This window comes from Lucilia cuprina, chromosome 3 (assembly GCF_022045245.1).
Source record: "Lucilia cuprina isolate Lc7/37 chromosome 3, ASM2204524v1, whole genome shotgun sequence".
In the NCBI taxonomy this organism is placed as follows: Eukaryota; Metazoa; Arthropoda; class Insecta; order Diptera; family Calliphoridae; genus Lucilia; species Lucilia cuprina.
Window position 1 is genome coordinate 42,006,655 of NC_060951.1, and position 14,300 is coordinate 42,020,954.

Consider the following 14,300-nt stretch of genomic DNA (forward strand, 5'->3'; position numbering starts at 1 on the left):
AGAATATATATACTTTATAGGGTCGGAAAATTATATTATAGAAATTACAAACGGAATGACAAACTTATATATACCCTTCTCACGAAGGTGAAGGGTATAAAAATATGCCTTCAATTTTAAACAAAATTGGATTCTTTTCGCTTCTTTGGACTATTTATTGACTTCCACAGAAGGTAATCAAATTCACTTTTGAAATTATGATAAATGTTATCCTTTTGGAAGTACTTCGTTTTATTTTTACTTTCTATTTTAAAATATTTTCTATGTAGAGATTTTTATTGATCGTTTCGTTTTAAAAAAGTTTTATAAAAAACATTTCTTATTTACTTAAATAAGAAATAACTTCCAGTCCTTCAAAATAAAAAGTAACCTAATATTTTTAACCACAACTGTGCTTCCAACCAACTAAAAATTGGCATAATAATAACATTATATTCTTTTTTTAAGAAATTTATATAATTCTTTGTCTTTTATGTCGTTAATAAATTTCAAGTAATATATTTTCTTCGTCTTTTATTTATTTTTTTTTAATTAACCTTGAAATTGTCAATATTGAAACATTTTTGCAAATGAAATTATTTTTTGATATATAGCAGACAAATTGAAGGTTGTCAATTAAAATAACGAAATGTTTATTAAAAATTGAGAAGTGAAAAAATGTATACGAAACAACAAGAATCAATCAGTGACGCCTTAAATACAACTTAAGAATAATAAATAAAAAAAAAAAATATATTTTTAAAAATTAATTTACTTAAAAAATAATTAAGAAATGAAATTTTGTGTTAAACAAGTAAATTACAATTAAAACTACACATACATAGAAACAACTAAAAAAATAAAACCCCCTTCTCTCTTCTGACCACTATTACTCGCAGTTTGAATGTTTCACTATAATATGGTTACTTAGGGTCTATGTATAAGTGGCAAAAGAGATGTGGTGGGAATTTATCGTTTTAAGAAAACATAACTAAGAAAAAAATCTCAATATGTTTGTCAATTTTTATGACATTGTGAGGTCATTCAATTAAGCCGGCTTAAGATCAAAAGGCCTGATTTTGTCTTAAATGTTTTCTTGTCTTTTTGTTTCTTTTGTCGATTTTGTTTTTAGCCGGGAGCATATAAATGTTTTCTTCTTCTTGTAGTAGTGGTGGTTGTCTATGATTTCTTGTAATAACCAACATACATGCGATTTCATCAGACATAGACATTTTGTCCATCTCTCTCAAAGTCGTTTTAATTTTGTTTAAAGGCTTTTTTTCTGGGTCTTAACCAAATATATGGAAACAGTACAAAGAAGAAATCTTAGCAGCAGCAACAGCAACAACAACATTGACAAATAAAATTGAACGAAAAAAACTAATGTTTATAATCATTTAAGGCTCTAAATAGTTTTAGTTTCTTTTTAATGGTTTCTTTACAGCAAAAAAGTATTAAAAGAATGAAAAATCCAAACCAAAAAGCGGCTTTTTTGTTTTGAAAGTCTCAAAAAAAAAAAGACGACAAACAACAGAATCAAGAGATTTGTGTTAAATTTTACCACTCAAACCCATTACACACTGAATAAACCACATCAGCAGTACTATTGATATCATCTTAAATCCCGAGACCTATCACTGTTGTTTGTGTTTTGTTATTGTTATTTATTAGATGTTATAAAAGTTATAAAAGTTGTTAATGTCTCCTCTATTCAGTTGACAACTATTCGTCGTTTTTTGTGTAATAAAATTATATGTATAATAAAACAAGATATAATTTTACAACTTACCCTTTAGTTATTATTGTCGTCTGTTAAGTAAGCATTAAATCAGCTAAAAATAGAAATAAAATACAAATATTATAATTTATTAATAAATTATGATGTATTCAATAATAAAAAAACAAGTAAGAAATTATAGTAGGGTGAGGCCGACCATATAATGCCCTACACCTGTTACAAAAATAAAATGTGATTTAGTTTTCATAATATAGTTGAATTGTATTTTGTCTCAGCCATTTATTGTTAAATAAAATTGTGTACTTTTAAGTCAAATTTTGAAAGGGGGCTTTTTATAGGGACTAATGAGACTCTACAATTATCATCATGGCTAGTATAGAACTTGGTTTTGCAGCTTTTTGTCTAGATATATGTATATTAAACATAATTATGAACTTAAAAGAGATATTCGGCTCAACAAGCCCCATTCAGGGGTTCAGTTGTATGGGGGCTAGGTAAAATAATGAACCGATGTTAACCGTATTCAATAGGCTTCGTCTTCGGTACCATAAAAGATCATGTGGCAAATTTCATTGAATTATCTCTAAAATTACGACCTGTAGTTTCATTACAAGGTTCACAAGCCCCATTCGGGGGTTCAGTTGTATGGAGTCTAGGTGAAATAATGAACCGATCTTAACTATTTTCAATAGGCTTTGTCCCTGGTACAATAGAAGATCATGTACCAAATTTCATTGAATTATATTCAAAAATGTGACCTGTAATTTTATTACAAAGTCCACATAGACGGACGGACATAGCTTAATCGAAAATGATTCTAAGCCGATTGGTATACTTTAAGGTTGATATAGGACCCTACTAAAGTGGTGTAGGGTATAATCATTAAAATGTTGTAGATATTTATTGTCTATGGTAAAGCAGTTATTTAATATCAATAAGTTATAATTAGTAATGGGTTTTAATAATTAGAAAATGTATGTTTATTAGATCATAAAATAATTTAATTTCAAAAAATATTATGATTTTATTATAGTTTTATGTTAATATGTGTTATTAAATTTGTTTCTTTCTTTTTTTCTAATTACAGGTAAATATTGAAAAATTTGTTGAAAATGTTGTGGAGAGTAAATTACAGTGAGTAAAGTCTTAACGAAAATGTCAATTGATTTGATCAATCCTAATGTTTTTTATAGTAAAAAGAGTTAATGACACTTAACCGATCCTAATGTGGTAAATAGGAATCTATTTTTCATTTTAACCGAACTGATCATCATGGACTGAATTTTCTAAAACTGAGACTATTCTGCCACTACTAAGCAGATATCAGCAAAGAGCGTTAAATGAGCTCTCTGATTACTTTGCTTTATTACAAACTACTTGTATCTATTTTCACATATACATACAAGTAGGGAATATGACAAATATTTGCCGATAACTGCTATACAAGAAATTTTAAGATCTAGACTTTAACAAAATTGTAACAGAATATATTAAAAAATAGGAAAATCTAAATTTGTGTGAAAATCGATTTTTTGATAAATATTTAGTTTTTAGTATAAATATTAATTTTTAATTAAAATTTTAATTTTTAGTGAAAATTTTTTTATAGTGAAAATTTTAATTTTTAATGAAAATTTTAATTTTAAGTGAAAATTTTAATTTAAGAGAAAATTTAAATTTTTAGTGAAAATTTTAACTTTTACTGGAAATTTTAATTTTTAGTAAAAAATATATTTTCTTATTGATCCGATACAACGTGAACCGGTAGCCCACAGCGCAGAATTTCGTATATTGAACTGTCTCGGTTATTGGAGAGTTATTTTCCGGTTGAGAATGATAGATAAAATACACGCTAAAGTCAATATTATCGGGTAAATGAGTATGGATATGATATGGATGAATGAGGGGGTATGTGCGCCTCATCCATCCGTAACCTAGAGTGAGTATGTCAAATGTTTTTCTCTCAAAGTGAGTCGGATGAAAAGGAATGTGTTGATGAAATTAAGGTATCTTATACAAGTGATACCTCCATTGTCAGGGTATGTTCCACACCAAAGTTACCACATTGTGTTTTCTGTGAGTCAATGAGCCATACCATTGAATTTTTCTTTTGTATCAGGGTTTACCCTGTTACCACTAGATATACCACATTGTGTTCTCTATAAGACTCAATGTCATATTTGATGGATTCGTATTTCGGTTTGCCGATTACTTTTCCATCTACTGTTGCCGACTCAACTGAGACCATCTTATCTGCGTGGTTGTCTGTGGAACAATGGTCAGACATTAGATATCTCGAATACTTGACTAAAGTACTTGTACATACATGAGCTGGCAGAACCATGCCCAAAAATTTGCTACGGACGTGTAAGAAGTGGTGAATTATGTAATAAGCTCATCCCGTAATTATAAAAGTAACATCCTAAAAAATAAGTCCAACGTGAGAAGTGTAAACGTATTTCATGTAATGTATTACTCTGGAAACACGTTCCCAATAATAGCAGATTTATAAGTAATACAGGAAAAACACTTTAGTCGTACTGACTAATAAACGACATTTAATTACAAACACTACTCCCCCTCCATATCTCTTCCTAAGTTAGACCTTTTGTTGCCACTAAACTATATAGGTTTACAGATGAATTTTCGAAAAAGTCCCTATCTTCTATTTTGTACTTAAGTCCTAATAGCTTATTCATAAGTATTTATCAAAGGTTTATAAAACTTATTTTCATACAAAATGTGTCTTATAAAGCTTTGATAAATGTTTTAGAATAAAACAATTATTGTATTATTCATAAACTTTGGAGACATATGAATTAAATTTTCCCTTTAAAAATGTTCATGAATAAAAAGTTTAAAATTAAATTCCAATATATCTATCAAATTCTTCAAATCTTTATTGTTTTCTACATAAAAAGTATCACAGAAAATTTATATTTATTAGATATAACAATCTAAAAATAAAAGAAGTTATAAATATTTTAATTAATTTATAACAATTTAAATTGAAATTTTAACTAAAAGGACAAAAAAAAATCACATTTAATATAACTATTAAATAAATTTAATTTATAGTTTTTACTACCATTTACTAACGATTAATATGCTGTTGTTTTTATTACTTATTTTTAAAACACTTTCAAAACCCACCACCACAGATACATAGATATGTCTCCAAAAACATAAAAGAATAAAATTATCGTCGGTATTTTAATTAAGTCTTCTTTTGTTTTAACTCTCTGTTTTGCCTAACAGAGTTTAAAATTAATAATTAGTCACTAGATAGTTTTTTTTTGTCTGTCGAAGCTTAGCCGTTTTTTTCTTCTTATTTTTAGCCTCGAGCTGTCATTTAATAAATCAGTTTTAAAGTTGAATATAACAAAAATTCAGAAAAAATATATACAAAATATATATATATTACTGTCTATATATTTTTGAGTTTAGTACGTTTTGTGTGTCTTATAATCTGTTGTTTCCGTTTTAGATTTTGGTGTCTTTTTCCTATACATATCTTACAAATACATACCACAGGGTTTAAGTTTTAGTTTGTGAAGTTGTTTTATTTCTACATTTAGTTTGAAATATTTATTTATTAATGATTAACAACAGGAAATTTTAACTTTGATTTAAATTTTTGCTGTTGTGAGCAAAAGGTACATTTTCAAACAAATTTTTAAAGTTTTAATGAATGAATATGTTGTTTTGTGGTTTATTGTCTTATAAATTCATTAGTCATTTAATTATAGATATTTAGTGAATTAATAAAAGATTTATATTTTGGTTTATTGTCATGTCGTTTCTAAAGTGTAGCAAAATTTTATTTATAAAGATTTTCTAAAAAAAAAAAAACAAAATTATAAATTTTTTTATAAATTAAATTTAAAAAATACTAATTAAATAATTTACATGTTTATATACAGTTTTGTTACTTGAAATCTCATTATTAAACATTTTTTTAACTAATTAGTTAAAAATAATTGTATAAATATGACTCACTGTAAACTCATTAATGTAATGATGATGTTTGTTTGTTCGTTTCATTTTTTTCACAATTCTATATTAACAATGTAGTTAGTTATGAACAAACTAACAACTAATTGGTTTGTTGTTGTCTTTATATACACATATACATTTTTTAGCTGTTTTGTTATTGTATTGGTTAATTTGTTGCCATTCAACTGGTTTATGTATGGTGTAATTTTGTATGTGCATTCATGTACTTTATTAAACAATTGTTAGTTACAATAATTGTCGAGAATGCAATAATAGCAATAAAGAGTAGAAAAAAATATATAAATAAACATATGACAAGTGTCACTTTTACACAACATTAATAATTTAACGATTTTTAATTACAGACATTAAAAAAAAACATATAGCTACTTTAATTAACCTTCAACTAATTAGAATAAGTGGGCGAAAGTTTATCAAGTAAAAAATAGAAAACCTAGAACTCTTAAGGTAATGTGTGACAATTGAGTTAAACGTTCCAAAGTCCTGTAAATTGTAAAAAGTGTACATGTTGTCACTTTTCATATTAAAATGTGACAAAAAATTTGTCATATTTGAAAATGTTCTATTAGTAACTTGTTAGACTTTTAGAGTGGGTTTTTGAGTTGGCAATCAAATGCCAATTAATAATCAGATTAGTTAATCTAAAAATAAATTGATTTTGATGATAATTCCCTTAGATGTTTTTGAGTACTAGATTAAACTTTGCAGTGTTGCCATACAAAACAACAGAAAACGAAACAGAAAACTGTTTGTTATCAAAACAATGCATGTTTTATAAAAAAGAAGAAGACAATTAAATTTAAAACAAAAAATATATTGTGCTATATAAGAAAGTTTAACATCCAGAACAGAGATACAAGCCGAAACGGCTCAAATCGGTAATATTTTGCAAGCCGCGCCGCCGCCGACTTTTTTTTTACTTAAAAGCTAAGCCGGCTTAAACGTAGCCGCTGATAAAGATTGGAATCGTACATGTATTTCGGAAAATAATTTCACCAATTTGAACGAAGTTGCCACTATTTTAAATTCTTATTGCAAATTGAAAAAAATTGCCACACAATATTGTGCTATTATTAAAATAGTGAAAACTACTATAAATGTGAATTTTCTGAAGAAAAAACTTATATAGAGACAGGTTTCTATATAACAGACTATTATACAGAGATTTTTTTAATATAATAAACGCTTATAAAGTCAATTTCTGAAGAAAAAGGTAAATTGAGCCGACAATTTAGACGCCGCTGATATTTTCTATAATAAGCAGCCGCAGCCGACCTAAAATGGTTGCGCCGCCGCCGATAATTTTTCATCGGCTTGTATCTCTGATCCAGACTTTCATAACAGAGATGAATTAATTGGCCTTGAAAACAAAATTGTAACAAAATATATTAAAAAATAGGATTCTTAGAGAAATATCTAAATTGTGTGAAAATCTAATTTTTGGTGAAAATTGAGTTTTTAGTTCAAATATTAATTTTTAATTAAAATTTCAATTTTTTGTGGAAATTTTAATTTTGAGTTTAAATTTCAATTTTTAGTTAAAATTTAAATTTTTAGTGGAAATTTCAATTTTTAGTGGAAATTTAAATTGTTAGTTAAAATTTTAATTTTAAGTGGAAATTTTAATTTTTAATTAAATTTTTAATTTTTAGTTAAAATTTTAATTTTAGGTGAAAATTTAAATTTTTAATTAAAATTTTAATTTCAAGTGAAAATTTTAATTTTAAGTAAAAATTTTAATTTTTAGTGAAAATTTTAATTTTTAGTGAAAATTTTAATTTTTTAGTGAATACTTTAAAATTTAAAACAAAAAATATAATAGTTTTTATTTTAGTAAAAATTGTATTAATTTTATTACATCAGCTGTTTACGCTTTTGCATTTCTTTCTCAAGTTTAAATCACCTCCAGGGGGCGCTTAAACTAGCAAACAAAATTAACTAATTGAGTACTCAAAAATAACTTTTTAGGATTAATTTTAATCTAATCCCTAATTCTTCACCTAAAGATTGGCCCTTAATGACACGTTCAAGTCATGAGCAACAGTCATAAAGTAGATCCAAGTTCGAATTATATTTGTAATATAGAGTTAGATTTACAAACACTTTTCGGAGTGTTAATGATAATGTCAAACGTGTCCTCTGCCTTTCCTTAAAATAATTTAACATGAAGTCAAAGCAGATACGACGAGAATCGACTTTGTAATGTTCCTCTTACTTATATGGTGGTCAAAAGGCCTATTATTTTTTTGTATAGGCTCACATCCAGAGGGCTAATAAACAAAATTTACCCCCATTCCCCAAAACCGACAATTTTTCATAGAAATTATAAAAGTGAGATAAAAAAATCCCTTCCGCCCAAATGCTTGAGTTGAATCCGCGCTAGTACATACCAGTCTTAATACAGTGTGTGAGTGAGGCTTATTTAATGGACTCGAATATTTGTCCATCTCGTAAATTACGTAACTGGGCACAAATGCTAAGGGTTAAGATTCAATATGAGCATTAAAAATATTCTAGAAACTTCATTCTATGGCAAAATTTGTGACAGTAAATGATTTTTATTCAATTTCCCATTGGAGGACAATCAGAAAATAAAATTAAGAACCTAAGCATAGTCGTTTTTCTTCCTAAATAAACTTTAGCTCAGATGAAGATAGTTGTCAACGATTAAAACTTCCGTTAGTCAATCCTGGCCAGTTCGTTTCTACTGTGTCATGCACGAAAATAAGTTCTCAGTCTTCTTAAGTCAGAAATCGCCTGTCAGTACAAAATAAGTTAACTAACTTGTTTTGTTTGTACGCATAAAGGAATGAGTACAATAGATATAAATTTAAGTTTAAAAATAATTATTATTTTGTCAGAATAATTATAATAAGAAATAGATCTTAAACAAATTAACAGAAATTTTGATCATATCATTGAATAAAACATGTCGTGATCCACACGTTTTTACAACTAGAACAACATCTATTTAACAAAGTTAATTTTAGGCCTCTGTTTTGTTTTTTACTTTATATAGTTTTTCTTTGAATTCATTTCAAATTAAAGTAATTTTAATTTAAATATGAAAGGTGATGATATTATTAAAAGCACACACACAAAATTCTATAAAATAAAAGAATCGCTTAAAGATCAAAAGATTTTATGGCATTCTATAAGCAAATACAAAAACAACATTAAAAAAAATATATATATTCTACGAATTAAAGTTTATTTTCTTTAATTTTGTATTTTTTAAAGGCATATAAAACAGCCAATAATCGCATAAAATGTTGTGACCACAAAAACAAAGTCAGCAAAAAAATATATAAAAAACGATTAAAAATTATTAATAATAATTTCTCACATAAAAAAGAAACAAACAACAATGTTCAACAAAAATGATTAAAAATGTCTAATTTGTTACGATCATACTGAAAAGAAGAAGAAAAAAAAAAACAAATAAAATAAATTTAAATACTTTGATGGTGGTCAAATCAACAGCAGCAGCCACAAACAACAATATTTGAAATAAATTCAAATATAAATCCACATCAAAAAAAAGGTCAAACATAAACGACATTAAAAATGAACAAACAACAGCAACAACAAGCCATAAAAAGTGTCAACTCTAATGGAGAGATTTAACACACTAACTCACACACAGTTTGTATTAATTTGAGGTTAGAAAAAATAAAATCAAATGTTACAAAGTAGAAGTTTTAAATTAAAATTAAATTAAAATCTATGGGTTCAGGCAATAACACACAACAACAACACAGTTAGACTAATAAAAACTGAATATGTCTTTTCTTAAACATTTGTTATGTTAATAAGGGGCGAACAAAAAGAAAGATTAGTTTGGTAGTCGGTATTTTTTCTTTTAAATCTCTAGCAGAACAACAAAAAAAAAAACCTAAAAGAGCAGCCCATTAAAGTTAAGTTTATGTTCAATTTTATTTGTTATTTAACCAACTAAATAACACAATTCAAAAGATACAAAACAACATCAAAACATGTTAGATGGACACTTTCATTAGTTCCACTGAATTCATATTAAAAATAAAAAAAAAAACTAAATTACAAATCAAGATCACTTTTTAGGTGCCTTCTTCAACTATTATTTGTGTTTTCTTTGTTTTTACATTTTTGATTGCAATGTCTTGGTTTTAGTTGCTGGGAAATTAAGGCCTAAAAATTTAAATGCTTATAAGCATTAAGAGAACTTAAAAAGAAGAAAGACACAAAATTAATTAATTAATTGAAACTTTGTTTAGTTTAATATCTAAACTTATTATCATTGTTTTGTGTTGGGTCAAACACCGTCGGTTTGTCTGTCTGTATGTCTGTGAGACTGTGGTGTGGTTTTTGTTGTTGTTTGAGAGTGAAGTGATCATTTTGGGTGTTTTAATTTGTTGCGATTAAAAAGATTAAAGTCATTTTTCGGTAGCCACATAAATTTATCATTAAAAACCATAAGACATGTGTGTGTGTGTGGAGAAAATTACAAATTAAATACGATTGAAAATTATGTTAAGCAAATTGATGAGTTCGATATTCAGTCAATGAAAGATTTAGGGCAAATAATTTGTGAGCGTGTGCACAGTAGATCTAAAAAACTAAGCTAAGCTGACTTTTTTTAATTTTGTTACAAGATCACAATTCTCGATCATTGGGATTTTCGTAAACGGTTTTATATTTAAGAAAAATCTCAAAATTCATCGTAAAAAATCTTGAAGTTATTCTCAATTTTTTTTTATTATTATTTAATTATGAGTACCAGGAAGAGAAACGCAAGTAGATTAGGTTCTTGTACTTGCTAAATTACCAGTGATGCAAGTAATCTTATTCAAGCAACAAGCATTATTTATTAACTTCAAAAAGTTTTACAATTACCGCAACAATTATAAATGCACATAAATTGCAAAAAAATTTTAGTTAAAATTTAAATGCTAAAATTTAAACACCAATTTTATGTCTCCACTAAAATAGATCATAAATTTGCTAGAATAGTCAAAAAACACACTATAAATGTCTTCCCATAGCTAAATGCAGCCATCACTAATTTTACGAACGAAAAAAAAAAATCCTAAACTAATTGAAATTTAAGGTGTAACAAAAAAAATACACAAATTAGGAATCCACTAGAAAACCCTAAACTTAGACTACCTCAATATTACAAAAAAATATATATATTAACCACTATACGTTTTATTAAATTTTTAGTGCGTCATTGTCTATATTTTATAGTAGTGATGATTGCCAAAGATATTGTTGGTAAGAGGACAAAACGATTGTCAACATAAGTGTTTGTTCAAATGAAGGGTTTTTTTTACAAAGAAAAACACTGTAGACACATTTCAGTATTAACATAAACCCTTAAAAAAAGACCTCACAACATGTAAATTCGAGCCACAAAAGTATAAGTATAAAATCGTGCCAACACCACTAGTGACCATTTCTACAAGTGGTCTTCTTAAAATAAAAAAAAAAAAAACGAGCAAAATATAGGAGTTAAAAAAAACTTAAAATAATAAACATGATGTGACAAATTTACTTTCAAAAGGTAGAGAATTAAATTGGTATTTCTTAACTATTAAAAACAAACAAATAGATAGATACTTTTTGTAGCCTCTTAAACATCGTAGTTTGTTGTGTACATTCGTATTTAATGACATCTTTAAGATTCTCAATAAAAACACACACCTCACTTACCTCATTCATACCTGTAGACAAATTTTATGGAGACCAAAAATATAGAAATAAAAAATCAAACTGAAGATGTATGTAGCTATAGCTGAAAAGTGACATGATTATACAGACATCTTGACTAGTGTTCGACTTAAGGCCACTTGACAGTATTCAGAGCATTCATGAGCATACAACAACAATAGAATTTAATACTCTCTCTTGGGTACAACTCCAGTGTATGTGTCGTCCCTCTTCTAGTACCACAACTACTTGACAATATTGTAATATATTCAATGTTGTTGTTCGTCAAAAGGTTCAATGGGTAAACAAAAATCCAGTGTTGTAGTATTTGAATAAGAACAGTGTTGTCAATCGATATAAATCTGTCTTTGACGCCATAAACTAGGAACGAACTAGCATTGGTATTAAATTAGAACTGAACTAAAATTGAAATAGAACAGAACTAGAACAGAACTAGAACAGAACTAGAACAGAACTAGAACAGAACTAGAACAGAACTAGAACAGAACTAGAACAGAACTAGAACAGAACTAGAACTAGAACAGAACTAGAACAGAACTAGAACAGAACTAGAACAGAACTAGAACAGAACTAGAACAGAACTAGAACAGAACTAGAACAGAACTAGAACAGAACTAGAACAGAACTAGAACAGAACTAGAACAGAACTAGAACAGAACTAGAACAGAACTAGAACAGAACTAGAACAGAACTAGAACAGAACTAGAACAGAACTAGAATAGAACTAGAACAGAACTAGAACAGTACTAGAACAGAACTAGAACAAAACTAGAACAGAAGTAGAAGAAGTAGAAGAACATAACTAAAACAGGACTAGAACACAACTAAAAATGAAATTCAACTGATACGGAACTGAATTAGAACTGAACAAGAACCAAACTACAACTGAACTTTAACTAAACTAAAACTAAACTAGAAATGTCCGCTATAAAAATGCAACATTAGCAATACTGATCAGCATAAAACAAAGTCTAAACATAAATTCTAAACCATAAGATCCCTAGTCATAGATTCACATCAAGTAGCCTTTAAAATGGAACCTATACAAACATGCCACATACACATGAATGGAATGGATGGTTCGCTGGCTGCCTGACTGAATATTTTAAATGTTATATTTAAAATGTTACGAGATGTTGGTAGAGAATGAAGTAGTAATGGTGCCAACATTTATGTTTACACGCTTCAAATATTGCTGGTCAATGTCATGGCATATTATCCGCAACACCACACGCTAACACCATACACACTCGTATACACTTTCCACACATACTGCTGCTGTTGCTACACTCAACTGTAAAAAGTCAACAACGTTTAGAAGCAGTATTTGAACCATTAACCATCTTACGACATCTTCAGCTTGAGTACACGTTAATGTATGGGGCCATCAGTAAGTAAGTCTGTCCGCCTGGGAAGTGCTACAATACTAAAGGGAAAGAAATCGGCAGACAATGGACACTAAACTGTCACGTTATTGCTAAAAGAATAAAAATAAAGTAATAAAACAACAACAATAATAATAACAACAATCATAATAATAAAAACAACAAATATTTTGTTGTTAAGAATTCTGGGAAAAACAACAACGACAAAAATTCAAGAAGAGAGAAAGATGTGTTTAAAAATGTTTAAAAATTATGATTTGTTGCTCTTGTCTTCTTTTTGAATGTGTTGATGTTTATTCTAATGACAAGGGTTTTTTCGTTGGACTCCTTTTTTTGCTCTTGACTGTTATAAAACTGAAAACACAACTAAAATGACATTAAAACAGTCATGTCCAAACTTGTGTAAAAAATTTATGTTCTAGATCGAATTTTATTGAGGCTGTAAAAGGTGTGAGTTTATTTATGTGAGAAATTTAAATATTTCGTTCATTTTTTTTCTATTAAACGTAAGAATTGATTATGTGTTGTAAATAATGTATTTGGAATATATGATCCAAAGCAAATTGGTAATATTTCTTAGACTCTCTTAGATGAAGTTTGAGAAGAAATGTTAGAGTTAAAGATAAAGCTTTATAATTTTCTTTATTACAAAAAATAAACTTAGAAGAAATACAATTCAACAAGAAGAGACATAGAACTGAACCAGAATTGAACTAGAACTGAACTAGAATTGAACTAGAACTGAACTAGAACTGAACTAGAACTGAACTAGAACTGAACTAGAACTGAACTAGAACTGAACTAGAACTGAACTAGAACTGAAGTAGAACTGAACTAGAACTGAAGTAGAACTGAAGTAGAACTGAACTAGAACTGAACTAGAACTGAACTAGAACTGAACTAGAACTGAACTAGAACTGAACTAAAACTGAACTAGAACTGAACTAGAATTAAACTATAGCTGAACTAGAGCTGAACTAGAACTGAACTAGAACTGAACTAGGACTGAACTAGGACTGAACTAGGACTGAACTAGAACTGAACTAGAACTGAACTAGAACTGAACTAGAACTAAAATTGAACTAAACTAGAGCTAAACAAAAACTGTACTAGGACTTAACTATATCACTGCCTATTATGTTTATATTTTGTCATTCTACTTTTAACGTTAGCACACCTCGGATATTTATACAGACAATTTTAAAATGTCCTTTAAATAAGTGACACAAAAGAAAATCTTAAATAATAAAGAGTCATAGTGATTCCATTGAATTTAAATCACAAAAAACCACACTCAAATCCAAAACATTCACACAGAAAATTCTTTAATCCTCACTTAAATAATCTGTGAGTATGTTGTTGTTATTACTGCTTGATGGCTAAGAGCATGTTAAATTGTATGAGCAAATATAAAAAAGTAAAATCCAATCAAATCGAATCAAACAATACCGCTCAAAAATGTGAATATG

At 27.8% G+C, this 14,300-nt stretch overlaps 1 protein-coding gene and 1 long non-coding RNA gene across 4 annotated transcripts in view; one reads left to right on the top strand and one right to left on the bottom strand.

Annotated features, from left to right (window-relative positions):
- Window positions 1-14,300, bottom strand: part of LOC124418689 — a 207,673-nt gene that overhangs the window by 86,331 nt on the left and 107,042 nt on the right. For both annotated transcript variants that reach the window (XR_006940150.1, XR_006940149.1), the window contains exon 3: window positions 1,769-1,811. This is a non-coding gene — a long non-coding RNA (uncharacterized LOC124418689). The remainder of the gene's footprint in view (window positions 1-1,768; window positions 1,812-14,300) is intronic.
- LOC111676053 overlaps window positions 1-14,300 on the top strand; it is a 55,506-nt gene that overhangs the window by 34,122 nt on the left and 7,084 nt on the right. The gene's annotated exons all lie outside the window — the stretch shown is intronic.